The sequence below is a fragment of the Leopardus geoffroyi genome, chromosome B1, assembly GCF_018350155.1.
Source record: "Leopardus geoffroyi isolate Oge1 chromosome B1, O.geoffroyi_Oge1_pat1.0, whole genome shotgun sequence".
Classification (NCBI taxonomy): Eukaryota; Metazoa; Chordata; class Mammalia; order Carnivora; family Felidae; genus Leopardus; species Leopardus geoffroyi.
This window is the reverse complement of record NC_059327.1, coordinates 9637392-9664108: the sequence shown is the minus strand read 5'-3', so window position 1 is coordinate 9664108 and position 26717 is coordinate 9637392.

Genomic DNA, 26717 nt, shown 5'->3' with positions numbered 1-26717 from the left:
CATGCACACATGCACACACACGTGCTCTCTCTCTCTCTCGCCTTCTCTCAAAAATAATAAACATTTAAAACAAATCCAACCTCCTAAGTTTTCTATGTTATGATGAAGTAAAGTGTTAAAATCTTAGTTGTAAACAATGTAAACATTTCCCGATCATCATGCCCAATAAATGCATATAACAAACTGTGTGCAAGTTTCGAAAATATGATTTAAAACTTCGAGAATTTTAAATTTTTTCTTTTAATGTTTGTTTATTTTTCAGAGATATGGAGTGGGAATGGGCGAGGGGCAGAGAGAGAGAGAGAAGGAGACCCAGAATCCGAAGCAGGCTCCAGGCTCTGAGCTGTCAGCACAGAGTCTGATGCAGGGCTTGAACCCACCAACCATGAGATCATGACCCGAGCTGAAGGCACCCTAAAACTTTGAGAATTTTATATCATACTTGCTCATTTTTAAAGGAACCAGTCTGAGGGTGCCTGGGTGGCTCAGTCGGTTAAGCGTCTGACTTCGGCTCAGGTCATGATCTCACGTTTCAAGCCCCAATTTGGGTTCTGTGATGACAGCTCAGAGCCTGGAGCCTGCTTGGGATTCTGGGTCTCTCTTTCTTTGCCCCTCCCTACTCGGTCTCTGTCTTTCTCTGTCTGTCAAAAATAAAAGTTAACGTTAAAAATAAATAAATAAAATAAATAAAGGAACCACTCTGTGTTTTTGATAAATTTTTCTCATAAAAAGAAGGAAATATTCCTGTAACATTTAAGTGTATGTTATAAGATCACAAAGATTACCACGATTGTTAAAATGTGGTAAGCATATATGGTCTTCCTTATTTGTGATGTTCGGTCATATCTGACATATGGATGACATTGGACTATGCATTTCCCTCTGTGTGTGTTTATATCTATGTGTAGTTATACAGTTTATTGTTTATATATATTTATGTACATATATATACACACACAAAATAGAAACACACATATGTGCTCTCTGATTTTATAAAAAATAAAAGGTGATACTTAGAAAAGTTTTTTTTTTGTTTTTGTTTTTATTTATTATTATTTTTTTTTTTTTGTCACACAGTTAATTACTCATGAAGGAAGTACTGGAACCTAGACCTTCATGCCTATAATTGTGATTTATTGTAAAAAGCCTATATTTGGTTTCTGTCACAGAGTTCCAAAAACCCTTAGAATTTCCTAGGTGGTGAGGGCAAAACAAGATGCCTTTCGTATGCTAATGAGTGACTTTTAGAACTCACTTACAGATGGGGTGTTTGCCAGTTGGAGCCCACCCTAGGATTAGAGAATTGGAATTTGAAATCCCCTTCCCTGTCCTCTGGAAACAGGAGAGAGCCTGCAGGTTGAATTCAGTCACCCATGGCCCAGGATGATTTAGCCAGTAATGCCTATGTAATGAAGCCTCAATAAAACCCCAAAGGATGGGGTTTGAGGAGTTTCCAGGTTGGGGAACAGAGCCCTTCCGCACGGAAGGCCCCTACCTCCTTTTTGTGGGGGATCTCACCCTATACATCTCCTTACTTGGCTGTTGGTTTGTACCCTTGAATATACTTTGTGATAAACCAGTGATCTCATGAGTCAGGTGTTTCCTAAGTTCTGGGAGCACCTCCAGCAAATTCATCAAACCCAAGGAGGACGTTGTAGGAACCTCTTATTTAGAGCCAACTGGTCAAAAGTACAATTAGCTACCTGGGTGTGGGATTGGCATCCTGAATCCAAGGGGGTTGTTGGAGCCTCCCGTCTGTAGCCTGTCAGTCAGAAGCACAAGTGACAGCCTGGGCTTGCCACTGGCATCCGACGTGGGGGCTGGGGGCCAGTCTTGCAGGATTGAGCCTTTAACTTGTGGAATCTGACACTATCTCCAGGTAGACAGCGTCAGAATTGAGTTGAATTGGAGGCTACCCAGCCAGTGTCCAAGAATTGCTTCTCGGTGGTGCGGGAACCTCCCTCCACACATCAAATTGGGTCCAGAAACCCTAAAGAATACCTCTCCTGGGAAGGAAAGTTCTAAGTTGAACTGTTTCCACACCCATGCAAATGATCTTTCAGACTATTATGCTGCTTGCTTACTTAGCCGCATTTGCTGTGTTTCAGCCAATATCTGAGCCCCAACTAACAAGTGGTCGGGGGCGAGAACCATGGCAGCAGTGTGACATGCCTGGGGCCCAGACTGAAGCAGATTGAAAGGACACATAGCAGAGTCTCAGCTGAAGGGCCTTGTGATTTGTTCGGTCTGCTTTTTGTTCTGGTGCCCCCTCCCACCTTGTGAGGGCCCACCGGGCTGCCCAGTGAACAAGCAAGGCTCAGCAGTTCACAGGAGTTCCTTCCCTCAGGCGAGCCCTAACCTCTGAGATGGGGGAGCTGGTGGGTAAGTGGTCCAGCATGCCCTTCCTCAGACTCATACATCCTCAAAAGTAGTCCCTCTGCTTCTCAGAAGGTCCCACGTGGTGACCACGATACCACGCCCTTGCTGGATTTCCTTCCTGTTCACCTGCTACAACTCTCAAATAAACCTTCTGCACCTGTTTAGGCCCTGCTTCTAGGGGAACCCAAATTAATACTGACTGGTAGTTGAAGAGACATTTAGAGTTTCAAGGAAGGGTTTTGTTCATTCGTTTCCATGTTTTAAGGGGGGAGAAGTAGAGCCATATATAAAATCGAACTGGCAAGATCCAGGAGGGAGCGAATATCAATGACAAAAATGGTGTAATAAACTCAGGCAGTGGATACTGGTGACATTCACTATTCCGATAGCCTTAAATGAAAAGAGGGATACACATACACAAAGGAATAAACATGGGGTTGGATGAATGTTGCTTCTTTATGATGGGAAATGTGTGGCGTGAAAACACAAAGCATGATAAAACAAAAGCCTCAGCTCTGGAGTTATTCCATTGTTATCTGATCTTATCCCATATGCCGGACATGCACCCCCCCTCACTCCACCCATTTTCACCCTCTCCACATTCCCAAACCTTCCTTCTCCACTCTGGAACACATACACCGATATCATAAAATTACCTCATTTTTTATTTTGAAGGGTGTCTTTGCTTTTTTTATCATTTCACACAATCTGGTCTTCTACAGCTTTATTTATTTAATGATCTTACAAAAAACAAGATTTCCTTGGGTTAGGTTTGTTTTGATTTCTTACAACATTATACCCTAAGCAGCACAGATTTGCTGCTGGGATAGGTACGGTCTACTGGCTCTTTACTGCTGCTTCCGAATGATCACTTTTCTTTCAAAAACTCTTTGCCCTGGTCATCTCAATCAGACGTTTTCAGAGTCAAGCTCAGCATCTTTCCCTGCATTGCTGTTAGTGACAGATTGAACACCCATGCAAGAAATCCCCCTAAGACTCTTGCCTGTCAATCATTTGACAGCTTCGTTTTCCTAATCTTTTCCTGTATCTGTCCTTACCCCTTAGCATATATCATCCTATCAGAGAACTGGACATCATCCATTATTTCACTGCCCCCAAAATTTCAAATTCAGACATCCTGTTCTCCACACATCTTTCCATTGGTCAAGATTATTTACTCTATCCGGTAAGTAAGGCAGATTTAATGAGTGTTTGACTCACTGGCGTCTTCCTTGGATCCAAAACATTTTTTCTCTTAGCATGCCCAAAACTTTAGATTAACAAGTTTTTCCTTTCCTGTCTTTTCTAAAACATTTTCTTTCCCATAGTCACTTTCACTTTTGAGTACAGTATCCGTTACTATACTATTTACAATAATCTTTACTAGTTAAAAATACGTCATATCTTTGCTTATTCAGTGCTGACTTCGTTACTCAAATGCATGCTCTCTGAATTTTTCTCTCACTTCCTATACCATCCCCAGAGTTTGGCAAATAGCAGAAAATAGTAAATAATTTGCTTATTAAATAAGTGTATGAATGAACTGATTGTCACTTCCATTCTACCATATATATTTAAATATTGATCATCTTCTCCATTTATTTCTTAGTTATACTTGCAGTCCAACTATGCATTACTATTTCGATTGTGCCTTGGATCATTATGAGTTCATAATTGTTTTGAAATCAGAGAGAAACCATATAACTTATTTTGTTCTCAAGCTTGATATTTTGTAACAATAGTTTTCTTATTTAGTATTTACCAAAACTACTACTCACGTAAGATAAAAGATAGTAAGAACAGAGAAGCTAAGTGTTTAAACACTTTGAAATTTTGTTATACTCTCTTTAAACTGTGCAGATGAAAATTATGCACTCTGAAAAAAATAAAATTTAATTTTGTCAGGCTTGGTAAAAGGCTAGGAAATATAGTATTCAGCATCAGTTTTCATGATCTTACTGCTTATAGTGCAATATACATTTATATATATTTCTTTACAGGGTTATCTATGCAAAATCATGTAGGGTGAACTTACGGGCAGATTCAAGTAAGTTTTCAATATTTTTCATACTGTAAATGAATTACACTTAATATACTAGGTTTCCTGTAAAATCTAACCTCTACATGGATGCAATTCTGTTTTTTTGAATTATGATAATTATAGGGCCAAGGATTTGGCAAAGCTTAGCGATTGCTATATATTGGCCTTAAAATGTAAATTTCCTTGAAACAAACTGTGCTTGTTTGAGATGAAAAATAAAGGCATAACATGACAAATCTGGAATACTTAATGGACAAATGGAAGATATTTTTAAGTAGTAATACTTTGAGTTACATACATATTTATGTGGTACCTAAATAAAAACAGCTTAGCAAGGTTATTTATATACAGAATGCTTATTCGTTTCTTCTTCTATTGTACAACAGACAGTGAATATAATTGTATAGCTGTTACCATCCATTGAAAGATTAACATATATGTGGGGCACCTGGGTGGCTCAGGCGCTTAGGCGTCTATCTTCGGCTCAGGTCATGATCTCACGGCTGGTGAGTTCGAGCCCTGCGTTGGGCTCTGTGCTGACAGCTGGGAGCCTGGAGCCTGCTTTGGATTCTATGTCTCCCCCTCTGTATTCCCCTCCCCTGTTTATGCTCTCTCACTCTCAAAATAAATAAACAGTTGTTTAAAATTTTTTTAAAAGACACATTATTCACATATATGTAAGTGATAAATCAATCACTACATTCTACTCCTGAAACCTATACTATACTATAATGTTAACTAACTTGAATTTAAATAAAAACTTGGAAGAAAACAAACAAACAAAAAATAAAACATAAAAAGAGAGAGAGAGAGAGAAATATCATTCATACTCCCTACCCTCTCTTCATTTTCTTTGGGTCACTCTATGTCCTAATCATCATATTCTTTGTCCTTGCAACTTTTTTTATGCTCTTTAATTCCTGCAGCCAGAAAACAACTCAAATCCATCTACTTTCATATTAAGAATAAATGTATTGTCTATTTTTTGTATCCCTTAACTTCAAGCCCATGTCCTACGGCATGCCACATTTCATAACCAAATATTAACTTCAAGTAATTAACGTCATCACAGAAAAAAAAAAGAATTTAATATCTAAATGAATTCAGCTGATCTCCTCAATAACCTTCTTCCATTTATTCCAAAACTGTAGTAATAGGCTACAATGATAAATAGTAAAGTTGAAAATGTAATGTCAGTAGGGGCACCTGGGTGGCTCAGTCAGTTGAGCATCCAACTTCGGCTCAGGTCATGATCTCATGGGTTGTAGGTTGGAGTCCTGTGTCGGGCTCTGTGCTGGCAGCTCGGAGCCTGATGTCTGCTTCAAATTCTGTGTCTCCCTCTCTCTCTGCTCCTCCCCTGCTCATCCTCTGTCTCTTTCTCTCTCAAAAATAAGTAAACATTAAAAAAATGTGTTCAATACAATGTCAGTAATACTAATTATAATAATATTCATTTAAATGTCCTGTTTTGCTGGATTTGTTCCAAGTATGCCTTGTCTACTAGCCTATTTAATCCCCACACATATTATTGGTTAAAATAGGATGAACACTGGGGGTTACATGTAAGTAAAGAATCACTAAATTCTACACCTGAAACCAATTTTACCATATGTGTTAACTATAATTTAAATAAAAACTTGGAGAAAAAATAAAAATGAAAACAAAAAAAAATCTAATTCTGTAGAAAGTATGTTCACAGAGAAAAATCTATCTCCATACCTATTCTCTGGTACCTGTCGTGTGTTAGTGGGGAATTGACAGTGAAGGTCAGGGCATGATGCAATGCAACTGGTGTCTTTAAGGAGAAGAAAAAGGAGAGAAGAGTAAGACTATGTGGAGAAATAAGACATAGAATGCAAATGCGGGATTCAGTACACACTAGTATACACGAAAGTATTCAAATTTAATGTTTCAATATTTGACTTAAACATGTTAAATATTTATAAAATATTTGGAAAACTATTGCCTTGTATAATTCATATAGCATCTACGTTTCAACAGCTTAATTTATTTTATTGTATTTTAATTAATTTAAAAATTAATTAATTTAAAAATTAATTATGTTTAATTAATTTATTTTTAATATACTAGTTATATTAATGTTATATGTGTGATATTATATATATAACATAAATAACATATGTACATGTATAATGTATATAACAATATTATATATAACATATATAACATATAATGTTATATATATATGTAGCATATATAACATAACATATATAATGTTATACACACACACACACACACACACACATACACACACACAAAACAGTTTCAGATGTACAATATGGTAATTCAACAATTCTATACATTACTCAATGCCCATCACCCCAAGTGTGTTCTTTCGCTCATCCCCCCACCCACTTTCCCTCTGTCAACCATCAGTTTGTTCTCTATACTTTGTTTGACTTTGTTGTCTTTTTTCTTTGTTTATTTATTTTGTTTTTTAAAGTCCAAAGATGAGTAAAATCATTTGTCTTTTTCTGACTTATTTCACTTAGGATTATACCCTCTAGCTCCACCCATGTTGTTGTAAATGGCAAGACTTTATTTTTTAAGGCTGACTAATATTCCACTGTATATATATCTTCATCCATTCATTGTATATCTTCTTTATCCATTCATCTATTGTTGGACACTATGGTTGCCTCCATGATTTGGCCATTACAAATAATGCTGCAATAAAACATAGGGACGGATGTATCTTTTTGATTTTGTGTTTTCGTATTCTTTGACTAAATACCCTATAGTGGACTTACTGGATCATATGTTAATTTTATTTTTAACTTTTTAAGGAACCTCCATACTGTTTTCCACAGTGGCTGCACCAGTTTGCATTCCCACCAACATCTGCTTTAAAAATCATGGGGTACATCTTTAAATAAAATATTTAATATAATAACATTGATTCATAAATAGTGTTAATTATAGGGAGTATAATCTGAAAAAGAACACAACTCTAGCAGAAATGAATTAGTTTCCTCTACAGATACCATCTTTTCAATCAAGAACCCATCACATAAATTTCCATTCAGTACTGGTACTTTCTTTTCTACCATTCTTGTTTCTTTCCTACAGCAGCCTCCCATTCTTTCCCTGTTGTAAATACACACAGACACACACACACATGCACACGTACATGCACACAGAACCCAAAATGCAATTTATTAGAAGCTGTTCACTTCTCTCTCCATTCTGAAATAATTCTAGCCACACTCAAGTTTTTAGCTATCTCAGTTCATTGAACTGTGTCAAACTTATCTTTGAAACGTAGTTAGTACCTATATGGAAATAGTGCAGCTTTGGGATCAAAATAACTTAACTCTCATTCTCTTCATAAGTCTACTAAACGCTCGTCACATTGTAATAAACCTGTTGACATGTTAATCTCCCACAGTGGACTAGTTATAATGCAGAAATAATAAAAGGAATTCACAAATAATCAATTTAATGTTATAAGTGGAATCAAAGTAGCGTATTTTACCTTTGTCTGCAATTTATTAGCTGATCTAATTTTAACATTGCCTAGTTTCCTGAATTAAGAACTAACCATCCTAGTTACAGCCAATACACTACCTACCTTTAGGGACTTACTCTACCTAAAAGTACTTGATTATGCCCTTAGTTGAAGCTCGCATGTGGAATATACCAACCTCCAAGAAGACTGTTCTATGAGTCTCTTCAGAATGAAAGACTTCCATAAGGAATTTTCTAGAAATTATCATAGAGACCTTCTCAGAGAGACCTGGTATCTATTGATAACAGTCAGGACATTTACATAGCACATTAGCCTAACAAACACAAATAGTCTCAACAGGCTCTTCTCTCATTTATTTTAACTTGGGATATAGTGTTATACTCAGAAAAGATGTCAATTGTTTTTATGGTGACATGTATTTTGTTAGATAAGCACTAATCAAGTGTCTGCTGATTGAGGGTGATTGTTTGCCCCCCATCAACACACACACATAAAATATTACATTTAAACTCAGTGCCCCTGTCATGTCTTTTGAAATAAAATTGCTGTGAACTTTAATTCTCTTGCTCAATATCTGTTGTTTTTATATTTGTTGTTTTGAGATAAGTGCAATGAGGGAATAGATAACTTTCCTTCAGAGCCTTTGGACTGAGGTATTATAATTTTTTAATATGTCAATAAAGTGACTCCTCATAGTTTGTAAGTGTTCGTAATATATTATTTTACACAACAGTGCCTTGAGACTTTTCACTCACAAAGGATTAAAAGTCTAAATTCATTTTCAGTGTCAACCCTCAAAAGAAATTAGTCATAAATGTAGTTGATATTAAGGATTATTATATTCTAACTGATTTTGCAATGAAACTAGAACATATGTGAAATTGAACCTCCCATTTTTCCTACCATATATATAAAATGTGTGTAAATTGAAACAATCATCTATGAAATATTTTCATTATTGCTGCTGCATCATATTTTATTTAATAGTTGTTGGGAAAAACAGTTAATGTACATTAACAGAATCTAGAGTTTAGCATTTTAATTTTGAAAGTCTCACAGGTCATGAATAATAGTTTACAGATAGGCAGAAAGACATTGAGAGCTAAAGGATTAAAATGTAATTGGGAAAAATGATACAAACTTCAAAATATTAATTTGTATGTCAATAAATTAAATATAAAAGACATAAAGATAGTGAAGTATTTATCTTAGGTTACATATTTTATTTTATTTTCACAAAATATAGTTGTTCTCTTTCAAAATGACATTGATTATAAATTTTTATAATTTAGCAATATTATTTATTCAGTGTGCATATTTCCACAATTCAGGGTGCTTTTTAAAATTATGTTTTCTTCACTTTCTCTTTTATAACCATCAAAATATATGTGAAAAACAATTCAATGCTAATGCAACAATAAGGCTACAAATCTAAACATATGTCAGAACAGAAAAGTTACAGTTCTCATGGTAACATTATATTATCAGCATTATACAGCCTGCACAATAAAATTTGTATTTAGAAACCTAACTGGTAATTTAAAATACCACATGTTATATATATTAAATGAGGATAAGTTAACATCCGTAGGAGAACCTTAACTTATCTCACTTTGTTTCAGTATGTCTTAAATTCATAACGTTTCACTATTAAAAGATCTCAGCATGGGGCGACAAAACAAAACAAACAAACAAAAACAAAACCCCACAAGTCCTTGGAAGGACTGGGCTAATTTGGTCAGTCCACGGAGGACTGACCCTTTCTTACAGTCACTGTGCCATACGATATAACCATTATCACCCACTGCCATTAAAGATACTTTTGTACTGGGGCGCCTGGGTGGCGCAGTCGGTTAAGCGTCCGACTTCAGCCAGGTCACGATCTCGCGGTCCGCGAGTTCGAGCCCCGCGTCGGGCTCTGGGCTGATGGCTCAGAGCCTGGAGCCTGTTTCTGATTCTGTGTCTCCCTCTCTCTCTGCCCCTCCCCCGTTCATGCTCTCTCTCTGTCCCAAAAATAAATAAACGTTGAAAAAAAAAATTAAAAAAAAAAAAAAAGATCTCAGCATACAGCTATAGTCACCCTATACTTGAAATTCTTTTGCCCTTTTTCTCTGTACAGGGATTCACTTTAAAACTGAGTACAAAGGGTTGGAAATGTGTTGAGATGATATGTTTTATACATTACATTATTAGCCTCAGCATTTTTTCTAAGATAATGTTCTACTATTACCATATTTTATGGTAATATAATAACTCTATATCTGATAGAAAAACAAATTAGGTGGAAGCCGTACCATTAGAGTGTCCAGATGCAAAGCTTCCGTTCTCAGATTCTAAGTAAAATATTTATGAGCTTATTTAAATAATAATGAGGTAAAATGCTCAGAGTGCCATCGTTTAAGAATTATGCCACATATGTAATATTAGAGGGACTGGTAAATAGGAAACCCAGGTTTCCAGCTAAGAACCAAATTTCACGTCACACAGTTCCAACCTAGTTATTCATCTGCAAGAAACATTGAAATAAACCCAGCTAACATCTGACTTATAAAAGTGTTTATTACTCAAATATTTGATACCTCACCTTTCATGATAATGTATGTATAAATAATTCCCATGAATATTTCAATTTTAGGTACTCTTATAAATCTACTCATATTAAAATTACTTCCTAATATCATTTCTAACATACTTGGAGTATTTTCATAAGTTCTGTCCCACATATATCTGCAAATTTGAAATAAATGAAATTTATAGAGAAATAGTCATTTTTGGACTCTTAATTAGAAGGTGTTTTGATATTTGGGTTCTAAAGATATGCTGAGAGTCCAGTGAGGGGCATAGACTTAGGGATAATAAAAGTCACCTTTTATTTTTCAACAGAATTAGGATCGAAGAATTCAGATATTTTTATCTTTGCTGAAGTCCAGTTGATTTGAACCTAAATATGCCTACCATTTTGTGCTCCTTTTTTTTCCCTCCACATGAAAAGATCAGGGGCATAAAAAGTTATTTTGTATTATTGGATAGAGTACATAATCATTTGATTGAAGAAAGCCAGAAGGTAAGCTATTCTCTTTCATATGTCTCAGTTACATTTACTAGAAGTACTGAATACTCAAGAGAATTAATTAAATACTGCCACTGCCTTTGCACATTATTCGTGATTCTGAGTGAGGTCAGAAATACACAAAAAAATCGATCCAATCCTTAAAATATATTTTCCCTGAAAATTAAATTATATAATACACTCATAGGAACTTGAAAACATAAGAAAAAAAATAAAAGAAAGAAAAAAAGAAAAAAAAATCAGAAGAGTAAACATTCCAGTGTCTCTGAGGTCTTTGCTTTGTCAGTAGCTTATAAATTGCTTCAAAGTTGACTTGTGTCTTATTTAAAATAATACCTGGCATTAGTAAAGTACCCCATGGTTACTCAGTAAATGCTGTTGTATGAAAATATGTGCCATAAAGTTAATCAAGTATTTTTATAATACTTTGTAAACTGTCCTGTATATTTTATTCATTATAATATAGTAAGATGCCCTATAAAATGGTCTTCAAAAACATAGTTAAGATAGTTATTAGAATATGTATATATCATTGAATTTCTTAGATATTAAGCATTGATGTTACCATCCCAAACTTCATATCAACTTCTATGGCCAAGCTCATTTTAGATTGTGCATTAGTTTCTGAATGTTGCTGTAACAAATCACTACAAGCATAGTAGTTTAAAGCAGTAAAAAGTTATTATCTTGTAGTTCAGGATATCAGAAGTCTGGACCCCATCTCCAATGAGTCTCCTGTGTTTTAGAGATCTTGGTTGATTTCAATAACTGACCATTTAGGCCCACTGCCTTTTTTTTTTTTTTTTTTTTTCTTTCTTCCTGTACTTTAAACCTCCGCTCTTAGGTTTAAATTCACGGATAAAGAAGGAGCCTGTGAAACTCTTCCTCACCCTTAACCTCAATAAAAGCAGAACCCAGGCCCACGCTCTCTCGTTTATCTCTCCCTATAACCTTGCTGTGTGGCCACAGGTGCGCCATATAATTTCTAGGACCTGTGGGTAATATTTTTTTTTAAGTTTTCTGATAGTTATTGCCAAGAATATCTGACAGTCATAGTAAGAATCACAAAAGGTCATTCTAGCTACAACATTGATTATTGATAGGCTGGGACAAGCACAAAACAGTCCATTTGGATAATCCAGAATAATCTTCTTATTTCAAGGTATTTATCACATTTGCAAAGCCCTCTTTGGCATGTAGAGGAACATATTCACATATCCCTGCATTAGGATGTTTATATCTTTGAGGATCCATCATTTGGCTTTTGACAAGTGGAAAGTGTTAAAAAAAAAAAAAACCTGACAAATTACAGAAAGATAGGTTAATCTGGGGTGTCTGTTTGGTGGGATTCTTCATCTTGGTAGTAATGTCCTTATGTCTTTTTTTATTTTAAAAAATTTTTAATATTTTTATTTTTGAGACAGAGAGAGACAGTGCATGAGCAGGGGAGGGGCAGAGAGATGAGGAGACACAGAATCTGAAGCGGGCTCCAGGCTCTGAGTTGTCAGCACAGAGGCTGATGTGGGGCTCAGACTCACAGAGTGTGAGATCATGACTTGGGCTGAAGTCAGACACTTAACCGACTGAGCCACCCAGGCACCCTATAATGTTCTTATTTCTGAATTGTAATTTCTGGGCTCAGAATTCGAAATTAGGCATATCAGTAAAATGTATGGACCTTGACAAACATTGTGTAAAGTTAAGTGAGTCCAGATAGACTGACAGATAAAATCATGAATTAATGTTTCTACTTAAAATATAGCCCTAGATGCTTTTTAGAGTCTTGTAATGTTCAGTGTTTCCTCTGAGTCCTAAATGATGATTTTCAAAACAGGGTAAATAAAATAATGACTCTCGTCTGGATATAAATAGAACATGTGGTAAAGATTTGAATTAACTCATTATTAATGAGGAAATTGGCCAGTTACACCCAACCCAAAGATTCACAAATTTCTATGGAGTAAAGGAAAATTCAAATAAATTACAAATGAACATGGAACTCGCTTTGCAAACAATATGGAGAAGGGACGTAAATTGTACCCCCATAAGGGAGAATGCATTTCACATCTATAAATGTAAAAATATTTACATTTCATCAGAGCTGTAAAATGGCTCAAATACAATGATTATTGAGAATCAGACAATCTGGATGGATATGCTCTGAACAATGAATAGTTTTCCACTGGAGATAACTAATTATTATTATTTGCTTATTCCAAATTTCCTTATAAGACTAACTTGATTTCTTCTTTTGCAACTTCGCCCATGGTACCCTCTAGGGAAGGCAAGTTTTCTCTTTATTTCTAGTATCGTGAAAGTTGATACAAACACATTACCATTTTTAGGAAAGCAATTCCATACCTAAGAACAGTTGGTAACCTTGTACTCTCTTTTGGAAAGAAGATTTTCTTTATAAAATATTAAAAGTTTGACAAGTGCTCAAATTACCTATACTTTCTAAGTGATAGAATATAGTTTAGGGGTCCTTCTTTAGAGAAACAAAACGTTCTAATGCAAACACATTCTAATGATACTCATACTGGTAAGTATGATAAGGATAATTATTCTTTTCTCTCAAGTTCCTCAAGAAAAGGGATGACAGCTAGCATGTGTCTGTACTAAGTCACATAAGCGCAGAGAAAAAGGCTGGAATGTTGTAGTTGCTAAACAAATATTTGTTGAATGCAGGTAATTTTGGGACAAGTAGATTTTATTTTAAGGAACCAATATCAATTTTACTCCAGATTGTCGACGGTAATCATTTGAGAATGCGAAGTTAAAAGATATTCTGCAATTTGAGTTTTAAACAGTGTTAGGTGACTGACCAGTTTTGTATTGGTGCATAACAAAGTACCACAAATTTATCAGCCTAAAACAGTAGGTATTTATTAGCTCATCATTCTGAGGTCGGAAATTTGGAAATGCATGGGCGCTCTGCTCACATTGGCGCCTTGCTGAAATCAGGTATTTGATTGCAGATGGAACTCTCATTTGGGCTCAAAGCCCTCTCCAAGCTTATTCGGAAGGTCGGAGGACTTCAGTTCCTTGCCGGACATTGGCTTCGGTTCACTCAGGTCCTCACTGCCAGTTTCAGGTCCTTGGCATGTGGCTCATCCATCCACAAGCCAGTAAGGGAGAGCTTTCTGGTGTGTCAAATCTCCCTGTGCTTCATGCCTTCCACCAAAACCAAAACAAAACAAGAAACAAAACAAAACAAACAAACAAAAACAAAACCCCACAAGTCCTTGGAAGGACTGGGCTAATTTGGTCAGTCCACGGAGGACTGACCCTTTCTTACAGTCACTGTGCCATACGATATAACCATTATCACCCACTGCCATTAAAGATACTTTTGTACTGGGGCGCCTGGGTGGCGCAGTCGGTTAAGCGTCCGACTTCAGCCAGGTCACGATCTCGCGGTCCGTGAGTTCGAGCCCCGCGTCGGGCTCTGGGCTGATGGCTCAGAGCCTGGAGCCTGTTTCCGATTCTGTGTCTCCCTCTCTCTCTGCCCCTCCCCCGTTCATGCTCTGTCTCTCTCTGTCCCAAAAATAAATAAACGTTGAAAAAAAAAATTAAAAAAAAAAAAAAAAGATACTTTTGTACCAATGTGCTTCTCCAAACACAGTAGGAAAATTTAGCATTCAGAAATCATTTGTCTGACATTCAAAGAAAATATACTGCTTTAGAAATAATGACCAGTAAATAGAGTGTCATCATTTATTGCCAACCTCAAATTTTAAAAATCTCAATTTTAGCGTATTGAATTATGTGACAGAAGTTTTTACATTGTTCAAAATGCTTTTTGTCTTAAAATTTTTTGGAAGTATAGTATATTTTCCTTTTCCACTGTGCATGTCTAATACTAGCACATCCTGTCATTTATTTTTTGGCCAGCTTCCTCAGAAATGAGAATGCTGAACTGTATATCAGAAATATATATACACATTGATAACCAAATTTAAGATAGTATTCATGTGCAAACCATAAGAATCTTGCATTGCTCTTCAAACACTTGTAAATACCTTACTGTGAAAGGGCACAATACATATTTTTTTCTGAATATAAGCTGCTGCATTTCTTCATCCACCTCCATCTATCATCAAGGGCATTATTTTTGTACAATTAAAATGCAAATTTAATTGGTAACAGACTAGAGAATATCCACTCTAAAGTAATGCATCACCAATTGGAAAACTATGTCAAGCAGTATAATTTCCAAACCATGATTGCGAAATTATATTACTGAAGTCTAGGAACAAGTGGAATCTGCTTTCTTTAAGATGTATGGGAATTATAATTTTAAATGTTAATTTATCCCCAAACTGATTTGAGAATTTGAAAATGTAACGCAAGGCTGTTTAGGGAAATTGACAGTGTAATATTGTCATTTACATGTTTTTGTTGTTAACATGAGGAATATAGACATATCATGACAGGTTTGATGTGCTATAATGTAAGATAGGGACAATGATGGAAAACAGGAGGGAATTGTCTGTCTTCTATACTTTCATTGGAACATTGTTTAAAATCATATCTATTTTTGCCAACTGCCAGTTTTGTGTCTCTAATGCTTAGAAAAAGTCACATTGTATTATCTTTGAATATAAGCCATCTCACGTGATTGTAGTCTTTAAATACTTCCTTTTCTTGGATCATATAGGCACTTTTGGTTAACATTTTATATTTTGATATCCCTTTATTAAGGCATTGAATGTGGTTCAAAAATTATGCAGGTGTCAAAACAATGAATTTCTGGAGGCTATTTTTTTTTCTTGTCTCTTAAAAACCTGGTATTGTTACCGTCAACAGGAAAAGAATTACGGTGAAGCATAAAGTTGAAGTACAGTGTTTGTTCTTTATAGGTAGCTGGCAGTTCTTCTCTTAATTTACCATTGTAATAAAACAGAAATGACAATGCTTTTCCTAAAAGGGGAAAACATATTTTCTAATAGTAGATAGGCCAAAGTGGTGATATTTTTAATCACAAATCCCACTTAAACAGCATGATCCTAGATAAATGTATCAGAGTATGTTACCATGTGAGTTATCGTTTAAGCTCTCAGTAGCCTACTGTAGTGAGAGCAGATGGTTTGAGTTTATATCTTTTGTGCTTCTCGGTTATTGATGTGGATTATATGAGAAGATAATTGGCAGGGTTTTGCACATAATTGATATAAAATGCTGTTTAGGATATTCTCTGATTGGTCAAGTTTCTAGGACAGCTGGGACGGCAATCTTGGATTACATGTGGAAAAGATATAACTCTCAATCGTCTGTATGCTAGCAGCAAAGTGCTGTAATGGTTTATAATTTTTCTGTGCATTTGAAAAAAGTGAAAATAGGTTTACTCAGGAAAATTGCTTGATTCAGAGCAGAGAAACCAATAATTTAAAAAAATATATATCTTTTTCCTTTATTTTTCCTTACACAGGAGGGTAGGAAAACAGGTAAAAATACAAACCAAATTTAAAGGGAAGAAGAGGAGAGTAGAATATTTTAAGACTGTATAGCACCCTGAAATTCCTCCTTAAATACCTTTCTGCAACGCAAGATGATGATGATTTCACATGTATCGTATCTGTCTGGAGACTTGAAAAACACTTGGCAGAGACCTGAATAATGGCAATCTTCGTAATGGTTATTTTCAGCCACCAGAATTCACATGGTAGTACCTATTCAAATAGGCAAAATGTGTATCTGGTTATCTAGTTTTTATAATGCCCACTATTCCTTTAATTAATCAACCTAAGGGTTATCCACAGGTAACATACACTGTTATCATCCAGTCTTACAAATTCTAAAATTCCGTATGACATCCAACTGGGAATTTTGCCTCTCCTATTTTTCTTCTTCTTTTCAGCTACCATGTTGAATTTAGTGTACCAGTTAGTTAATACGATGTTGACCACAGATTTTAACTGTGAGGATTTCAGGAAGTCCAAACACGCACATGCAAACATACAGATAAACAGGTAAATAAATTGATGCCTTTATGCCAATGACAAAGGTTTTTAAAAAGGAATATGTTTCTGTAGGTTTGAGAGGCCATAAATGACTTCATCAAGAATAGAAAGAGACAATTTGTGTCCACTAAAGTTATGCCAGACTGACTTTACTTTCATACACTCTGATTACTATGATAGTGCGTGTGGATACATTTTAGTCAAATTTTTAAAATAATTTATAATCCTATTATAGATAACATTGGAAAAATATTACATGTATATGCTCTAGCCAGATATATTTATAGTATTATATCTGCCGCATTAAAAATGTGATGAATATCAATGTGTCATTTAGGGGCAAACCATAGAGTTCTGCTCTTGGAACTTAGCTGCCAAAATGTATATAATTACTTGCATTCCTACTGCATATATCTTTCTGCCTTCCTCTAAAGCCTATTTAGTTCGTCTACCTTTACTTCCACCTTCAGTATTTATTTCCCCCAGATTTTTCCTTGAAGTCAAACCTCGCTTAAACTAAATAAGCTAAATTTGTTTCAAAAAGCACACTATTCAATAGGTAGTATGCTATATCTCTCTTAATCCATCAGGCTTCAACGCTTTCTTAAGAATATTATACATTTCCTTTATCTACTTGCTGTTTTACCATTTATCGCCCGCCAATCCCTTGCACTCTGCCCCCAGCCAGAATCTCTAGAATGCCATATTCTTTTTATTATTATTATTATTAAGTTTTTACTTTGATTCCAGTTAGTTAACATAGAGCATGATCTTAGTTTTGGGTGTATAGTTTAGTGATTCAACAACATCATATTCTTAATGTCTGGGCTTCCATCAGGAGTCGATAGGCATGCAAAAAAAAAAAAAAAAAGGAAAAACATTAACGAATGTCTAGAAAAAATGAAGTCAATGGAAACAAAATCAAATGACTGCTGTTTGAATATATTTCTCATTCTTGTGGGACTCTTGATTAGATGCTCTGCTAAGTAACGCTCCTTACGAGAATATCCAGGGATCCAAGTTCCCTCCATTTCTTTCCCTTCATACCTTCCCCAGAAATGAGAAAAATGGAGCAGTGAGGATCATGTATGCAAGGCACATACTGACTTCCTTTCACTTCCATAAGCTCGCCATTGCTCAGAAATCACTAACAGGACCAAATATAATTACAAGGAGGTTAGAAAATACATCTTAGTCAAGTGTCTGGAAAGAACAGCGTCAAGCTTTTAAAGCATCTAACTAATTTCTGCCAAATTCTCCAACTTCTTGTCTGGCTCGTTTTCCCTTTCATTAAATCTAAAAGAGGCATTTCCTTTAATTTATATTCTAAGATTGCTCCTTTTATGCTTTTTTTCAAAAAGTTCATCCCACCCTAGGTCTTCAAATGACACATCCATAGGGGTGTCTGGGTGGCTCAGTTGGTTAAGTGCCTGACTTTGGCTCAGGTCATGATCTCATGGTTCATGAGTTCAAACCCCGCACTGGGCTCTGTGCTGACAGCTTAGAGCCTAGAGCCTGCTTCAAGTTATGTTTCTCTCTCTCTGTCCCTCCCTTGCTCACACTCTGTCTCTCTCTCTCAAAAATAAATAAACATTAAAAAAAATTTAAATGACATGTCTATACAGATATATATATATATAGATAGATAGATAGATATGTATGTATTTCAACATGCACTGTATAATTTTGAGCAGACAGAAGAATAGAGAGTAATACAATTTACAAATTTAAGTAAAACAAATTCAATCAACAATTTACTGAAACTTGTGCAAATAACTTAAAGTTCATATGCATGGATAGGCAAAATTTCTCCTAAATCTGACCTGCCACCATTCTCTTAGTTCTATTTTTGAGCTCTATCACAACTTTTCCCTATTTTCTGATACTTTCTTCACTGTATGTTCCACCTCTTCACCTGGAAAGCTATGTTGCAACTCCAGCTCAGTGTGTTCAGAACTGAAGTCAATTTCCCTGCCTTTAGTTCCTAAACGAGATAATGTCAGATTCTTCTAATTCAAACTAAAACCATGAACATAAACGCACCCCCCTTTCCTTCTCCATTGCTAGGATAAAAGCAGGGTCACTGCAATGTGAAATGGAACATGATATCATAAGATTTTGCTATCATTTTTACCTATCATTTTATCCAAATGATTTTGACAAATCATTTATCAAAATGATTTTGCTTACCATTTTATCATTGATGCTCAGAACCCACTTCCAAAATTGTAGAATCCAGATTTCTTTGAGAAGTCAATTGCTTTAAAATACATTGGAAGTGATAAATTGATTGTGATTTATATAATACACTTTAATATGGGGTTTTTAGTTGATTGCAATTTATTTATGATTGATGAAGGTTTCATGGTTGTTAGTTCAAAATATAGTGCCATTTTCACATAAGGTAATAGTCCCGTTCAATTCTGTTCTCCTTACATGTTATAAAAAGGAAAAGTGGACAATGTGAAGTGGAGCCAAAAAAGGGTTACCAGAAAGCTGAAGAGCTAGAAAATCAAGTAACATGAGGGGCACCAGAAGTAGCCTGTGTTATTTAACATGGCAAATAGTTCTCTTCAAATATCTCTTTGCCAAAGCGAATGCAACTTATTATTTGTTCCATAAAGCAGAACCGGAATATATGATATGAAACAGCCAGAAGTGATTTTTCAGTCTGTTCGAAGAATTTTCCAACAGAGCCCTTCAGAAATAGAATGGCATGTTCATAGAAATTCTTCACCCACCCCTGAAATTATTCCTGGTATGGAAAACAAATTCAAATATTTCATCTAACAAGTCCCTCTAAACTGAAGTTTCGTAATTATATGCATCTGTATCAATTCACTAAGGATGAAGTGTGTAAAGAAATACTTGAACATAAATGAAAATACCATTTTGCACCAGTGAGCTGAGGACCCTAATAATTGACATTTCTAAGTGCTTGGAAACTACCTGCAATGGAGGATGGATAGAGAGTTCAGTGTATACACCAGAAAGAGCCAGTGGGGGGACACCAAAGTAGGAGGGGCAGCTAAGGTATAGACTCTTCAGAAGACAGTTCAAATTGAATTGCAGTTTCAATCCAGGGCTGACTGAAGGAAATCATATCTGCAAAAGGACAACATTTACTGTATTTGAAGATATAATTGAGTGATCTGTACAGGAAACATGTTATTTTTTATTTTTTTAACAGTTTTTAAAAATTTATTTTAGGGGCGCCTGGGTGGCGCAGTCGGTTAAGCGTCCGACTTCAGCCAGGTCACGATCTCGCGGTCCGTGAGTTCGAGCCCTGCGTCGGGCTCTGGGCTGATGGCTCAGAGCCTGGAGCCTGTTTCCGATTCTGTGTCTCCCTCTCTCTCTGACCCTCCCCTGTTCATGCTCTGTCTCTCTCTGTCCCAAAAATAAATAAACGTTGAAAAAAAAATTTAAAAAAAAAAAAATTTATTTTAGAGGGAGAGAAAGAGAGCACGAGCAGGGAAAAGGCAGAGGGACAGAGAGAGAGATTCTTAAGCTCTGCATTCTGTGCAGAGCCCGATGTGGGGCTCATTCCCATGAACCTGGGATCATGACCTGAGCTGAAATCGAGTCAGATGTTCAACCAGCTGAGCCACCCAGGTGCCTGCCCAACAGAGAAACATATTATAATGGTGTGAGCCTTTGTTTGAAATATGTTATTCTCCCTATGTTTTGTTAAGTTAGGCTTTGTAACAGGAAGTCTCAGTATTTCATATTTTATACATGTGTAAGTGTGTAGCTTTGGAGTTTCTTAGGTGTTCTCCATGAAACTCATGTTACTGGATGTCTAGTGATGAAAATATCCATCTGTTCATTTTAGATAACTTCCTCTAGATAACAATTGTTAGATTAATTGCATAATATTATCCTAGGACATATTCTATACTGGCTACACCAGGTAAACTAAAAGTTAACATCCGTTTTTTTAATATTTTTAAATGAATGCTCTAAAAATGTGAGGAAGGGGCGCCTGGGTGGCTCAGTCGGTTAAGCGTCCAACTTCAGCTCAGGTCACAATCTCACGGTCCGTGAGTTCGAGCCCCGCATCGGGCTCTGGGCTGATGGCCCAGAGCCTGGAGCCTGCTTCCGATTCTGCGTCTCCCTCTCTCTCTGCTCCTCCCCCGTTCATGCTCTGTCTCTCTCTCTGTCTCAAAAATAAATAAACTTAAAAAAAAAATTAAAAAAAAAATAAATAAATAAAAATGTGAGGAATATGTCCAAGTTAGATGTAAATTTGATATAGGTATAAGTACATTAACATGACTGCTGTAAATTTATTTATTCCTGTTATGTTTACTAAATTCGTTAATTATTTATATACAAATGCACCACTATTTGTATTATTCAATTATTTTATACAATTTGGAGATATACTAGCTTATACATTAGTCAATCATCAGTGACAGTGTCTTATAAAATTTATTTTCAGTACCTGAGATATATAAAATCTTGGATGAGTATAAGGTGATTTCACCAGAGACTGAATGAGTGATAGTATAATTGACTTTCCTACACTGACAGGTTTACTATCAAAAGTTAAAAGAAACATCATATACTTGACCTTCTGTCTCTTTTAATGTACAACATTTCAAAATCAAATCAAAATCTTTATTGTCCTCGGGGCACCTACGTGGCTCAGTCAGTTAAGTGTCTGACTTTTTTTTGTTTAATTTGTGTTTTTTTAATGTTTATTTTATTTTGAGAGAGAGAGAGTGGGTAGGAGAGGGGTAGAGAGAGAGGGAGACACAGAATCTGAAGCAGGCTCCAGGCTCTAGGCTGTGAGCACAGAGCCTGAGGCAGGGCTTGAACCCGTAAACCGTGAGATCATGACCTGAGCCTAGACCAAACTCAGATGCTCCATCGACTGAACCACCCAAGTGCCCCTTAAGTGTCTGACTCTTAATTTCAGTTTACGTCGTGACCTCACAGTTCCTGAGATAAAGCCCCGCATCAGGCTCAGTGCTGACAGTGCAGAGGCTGCTTGGGATCCTCTCTCTCCCTTTCTCTCTGCCCTCTCCGTGCTCACATGCTCTCCCTCTCTCTCTCAAAGTAAATAAATGCATTTAAAAAAATCTTTAATCTCATAACCTTTTTTTTTTTCAATATGGTCATTCCTTGCTGTTCAGCTACCCTACATTATTAGTTATCACAGTAAAATGAACCTTGAGGTATTTATACCAGCACTAGATTCACCCCGCACCCCTCCTCCCCCTGCCCCCGACCCTGCACCTGTCCTGGCCCATTCTTCCTCACTCACGTCCTTTTCTGAGTCCTGTGGTTTGTCAAAAAGTTTTATAATCTGTAACTTTATCAGCTGCATCTTAGACCACGACTCTTCTACTGCCCAGAGTTCTCACTTGCTGTCTGCCATCTTTCAAGCTCTCCCTTTCTTGCATTTACTCTCAGTTCCTAAGGATTACAGAGGATGAGAGTTGCTGCGGGCTTTGCTGCATGTCTTAGGAGGAGACGTTGGGGGAGCATCTCTTAGACACAAAGCTGAAAATAGCCCCGAAATCAAAGCAGTGCATAGAGCCAAGAGTTCAGTAAGGTGACTGGGTCTGAAAAGTAGAGAATGAGGTACAACCTGGTCTTTCCCTGCAGTTGCTTATCTCTATGAGAAAGTTGATACTTTTCTTAAGATACAGCTTCAATGTTTTATCTGTCTACCAAGAGGACCATTCTGCCTGTCCATTTGAGGATTTTTTTCTCTTTTATGTGCTGCAATAGAACATTGTCTTGTTCATAACACAAGACTGTATATAATTTATTACAGTTCCTTATACAAGAGATTATCAACTTCATTGGAATAAAAACCCTATCTCTCTTATGTATATGTCTCTAATGCTTAATATAATGACTGACAAATAAAAAAGAGTTCAGTGGATATTTGTTGAACAAATGAATAGACAGATGCATAAAGAGCAGGGCCTCTAAGAAATATTAATGACTGACATACTGCGTGAGGGAAAAGGAAGCCAGGGAGGTAAAATCATGAAGTATAAATGGACTTTGTACATTGGAATGGGTTCTGAGTTAATACTCTTGGCTGGCATTGTTCGAGATTGGCTTTTATATACTGTCCATAGCATGATGGTGAAGCTATGTTCATAATGCCAGAACATGGTACATTTATTCCGAGAATATTCACTGAGCATTTATTATGTGTCAGGGCATCACGCTATGCGCAAGTATACTGCATGGAACAAAATACAGAGATCTTAGCAAGGAGGCAGACAATAGTCAAGACAAGAAATAACATCATCCTTAGAAATTGTGATAAAATCAAACAAAATTATAGTATTTCTGAACCTAGAGGATTTAAAAATAGTGCCTGCAACAGAGTAGGACCTCAATAATTATAGATTCAATGACAAGTTAATGATAGGAGAAGGGGGACATTATAAACAGTGTCCAAAGAAGTAGCATATGAGTTTAGATCAGAATGGAAGCAGGAAACAAAGAGTAGAAAAAGAAGTCAGAGAAATCAAGTTCAAAGTCACTGGCATAAGAAATAACAGTATTCTTAAAGTCCAGAAAGAAGCCATGAATACATCCCAAGAGAAGAAACACTGGTAGACATTAAACAAAGCGGAAAATAATTTCTTTACATTTTTAAAAAGCTATCTGTAGCTTTTTAAAATTTATTTTTGATAGACAACCTGAGCAGGGAAAGGGGCAGAGAGAGAGAGAGAGAGAGAGGGACAGAGGATCAGAAGTGGGCTCTGTGCTGAGAGCAGGAAGCCTGATGTGGGGCTCAAATTCACCAACCATGGGATCATGACCTGAGCCAAAGCTGGATGCTTAAACCACTGAGCCAATGAGCTGCCCCATTACTTTAAAAAAAAAATAACATTTATTTATTTATTTTTGAGAGAGAGTGCAAGCAGAGGAGGGATAGAGAGAGAAGGAGACACAGAATCTGAAGCAGGTTCCAGGCAATGGGCTGTCAGTACAGAGCCTGTCACAGGGCTTGAACCCAAGGACCATGAGAACCCACGGACCATGAGATCATGACCTGAGCTGAAGTCGGATGCTTAACTGACTGAGGCATCCAGGTGCCCCACTCAAATAATGGACTGCAGAGCACAGAAGACCAAAGGATGTAAAACCCAGAGGGTAGGCTATTGGCAGTTTTAAGAAATGAAACTATTATTATTTGTTTATGGAGTGGATACCAAGGTGAGAAAACGGAAAGACATAAAAATAATGAGTCCTACATCTCACTGGTTAAGCAACTGTGAGGCTTAGGTTAATGGAGGAGTTTAATTCTAGTGTGTGTGTGTGTGTGTGCGTGTGTGTGTGTGTGTGTGTGTGTGTGTGTGCACGCATGTGCACAGGTTGTTTTTGTATATGACGTGAGGTAAGATCTGTATGTCTCTCCTTATGCCAGTATCACATTGTGTTGGTTACTGTTGCTTCCTACTCAGTTTTGAAAGTAAAAAGTGTGAGTTCTAAAGTTCTTTTTCAAGATTGTTTTGGGTAGTATGGGTCTCTTGCAATTCCATATGAAATTTAGAATCAGCTTGTCAATTTTTAGAAAGAAGTCAGCTGGAATTCTGATAGCAATTGTGTTGAATCTGTAGATAGCGCGGGGAGTGACAGTCTAGCTATAAAGCTTTGTCAATTTTGTTAATCTTGTCAGGTAACCATTTTTCAGTTTTGTTGGTTTTCTTCACTGTTCTTCTGTTGTCTATTTCATACATTTCTGGTCCAATATGTATTATTTCCTCCTTCTGCTTCCTTTAGGTTTAATTTGTTCCTTGTCCAGTTCATTATGGTGGTAGTTTAAGAAATTTATATTATTCATTTCCGACATTTTTTCATGTTTAATATAGGCATGTACCTCTGTAAGATTCCCTGAAGTCTGGGGGAATCCCAAATCTCTTGGCATGTTATCTCTTCATTTTTCTTCACCTCAAAATATGTTCTAATTCTTTTTTTTAATATCTTCTTTGACACATTAGTTATTTAGTAGTGTTTTGTATAATTTCCACATGGCTGTGATTTTCCCTAGTTTCTCTGTTATTGTTTGCTAATTCAAACAAATGTGATCAGAGAACACACTTGCTATTATTTCTATCCTTTTAAATTTCATGAGGTTTGATTTACAGTCCAGCCTATGGCCCATTCTGGAGAACATTCCTAAACATGGGTACTTGAGAAGAATGTATATTGTGCTTTTGTTTGGTAGAGTGTTCTGTAGATGTCTGTTAAGTCTAGTTTGCTGATATAATTGTTCAAGTATTCTATTCTTCTTGGCCTGCCTAGTTTTTTCTATTCATTATTGAAGGAGAGATGCACTAGATTTAATAGTGTTTCCTCAAAACTCATGTGTAAACAAAACCTCAGAATGTGGCCTGATTTGGAAATCTGGTTTTTAAAGACAGAAACAAAAGAAAAAAGGCCGTGTAAAGACAATGAGATGGGAATTTTACTGCTATGAGCCAGGGAATGGCAATGATCACCAACAACCACTAAAAGGTAGGGGAGGAAGCACAGAATCTTTCCCAGTTCCCTCAGATGGAACATGGGTCTGCAGACACCTTGATTTCTGACTACCAGCCTTTGTAACTATGAGATCGAGAATAAATGTGTGATTTAAGCCATCCAAGTTTATGGCAATTTGTTACAGCAGATTTAGGTACTAATATATAGATTTTGGTGCTGGGAAGTAAGGTATTGCTGTAGCAAATACCTCAAAATTGAAATAGGGCTTAGGATTGAGTAATGGCTAGAGGTGGAAAGAGTTTTGGAGTGCATGATAGAAAAATAGCTAAACTGCCTTGAAGATTTTCATAGAAATATAAATGTCAAAAGTGACACTGCTGAGAGCTCAGAAGGGCACAAGGAGAGCCATAGAGAAGGATCCTGTCATCTTAAAGTACACGTAGGGTGTCCTGAACTGAATGTGGTTGGAAATATGAATACATAGGGCACTTTCTGGAGGAAGTCTCAGATGGAAATGGAGAGCATGTGTTGGACACTGCAGAAAAAACAACCCTGGCTACTAAGTGGTAGAAAACTTCGCAGAATTTCATCCTACTGTTGGGTGAAAAGTAAAACTTGGAAGTGATGAACTTGGAATGATGATATTCAGCTGAAGAGATTTCCATGCAAAATGTGGAAGACGTGAACTATCTTCTTAATGCTTACAGTAAAATGTGAAAGAAAAGAGATAAATTGATGGAGGAGCTGTTAAGTGAAGAGGAGCTGGCACTTTATGATTTGGAAAATTCTTAGCTTATCCGGGTAGTTGCTCTGGAATCAGGATCAAGGGTGTGGATGGAAAAACTTTCTGGGCACATGAAGTATGAGATTCATGGATCCAACTGACCATCTCAGCAGAAGTCAGGAATAGAGATGGACTTTCCCAGAAAGCAGCTATGAAGCATCCTCCTTTGTAGAGGATGAGTCCTCTTGACATCCACAGAAGAACAAGATTTTTGAGAATATTATATAAGTAGAAATACTGTCATCTTATACTGAAGAAGACAAAGACAGGAAAAAATATTTAAGGAAGGCTAGAAGACTTCTGGGATTCCATAAATAGGAAATGGGCTGCCCAGAAGGCAGGGGACCACTGGCACAGGTCAGGGCAAATTTTTGTCCACAGGCTCTGAGGCTGGGGCACCAAGGTCTCAGTGGAAACACAGTTGGGAGCTTTACACTACAGAGGATTATTCTTGGGCCTTGAAAGCTAATGAATTTTGCCCTGCTGAATTTTGGACTTGCTCATTACCTATAACCACTCTCTTCCTTCTA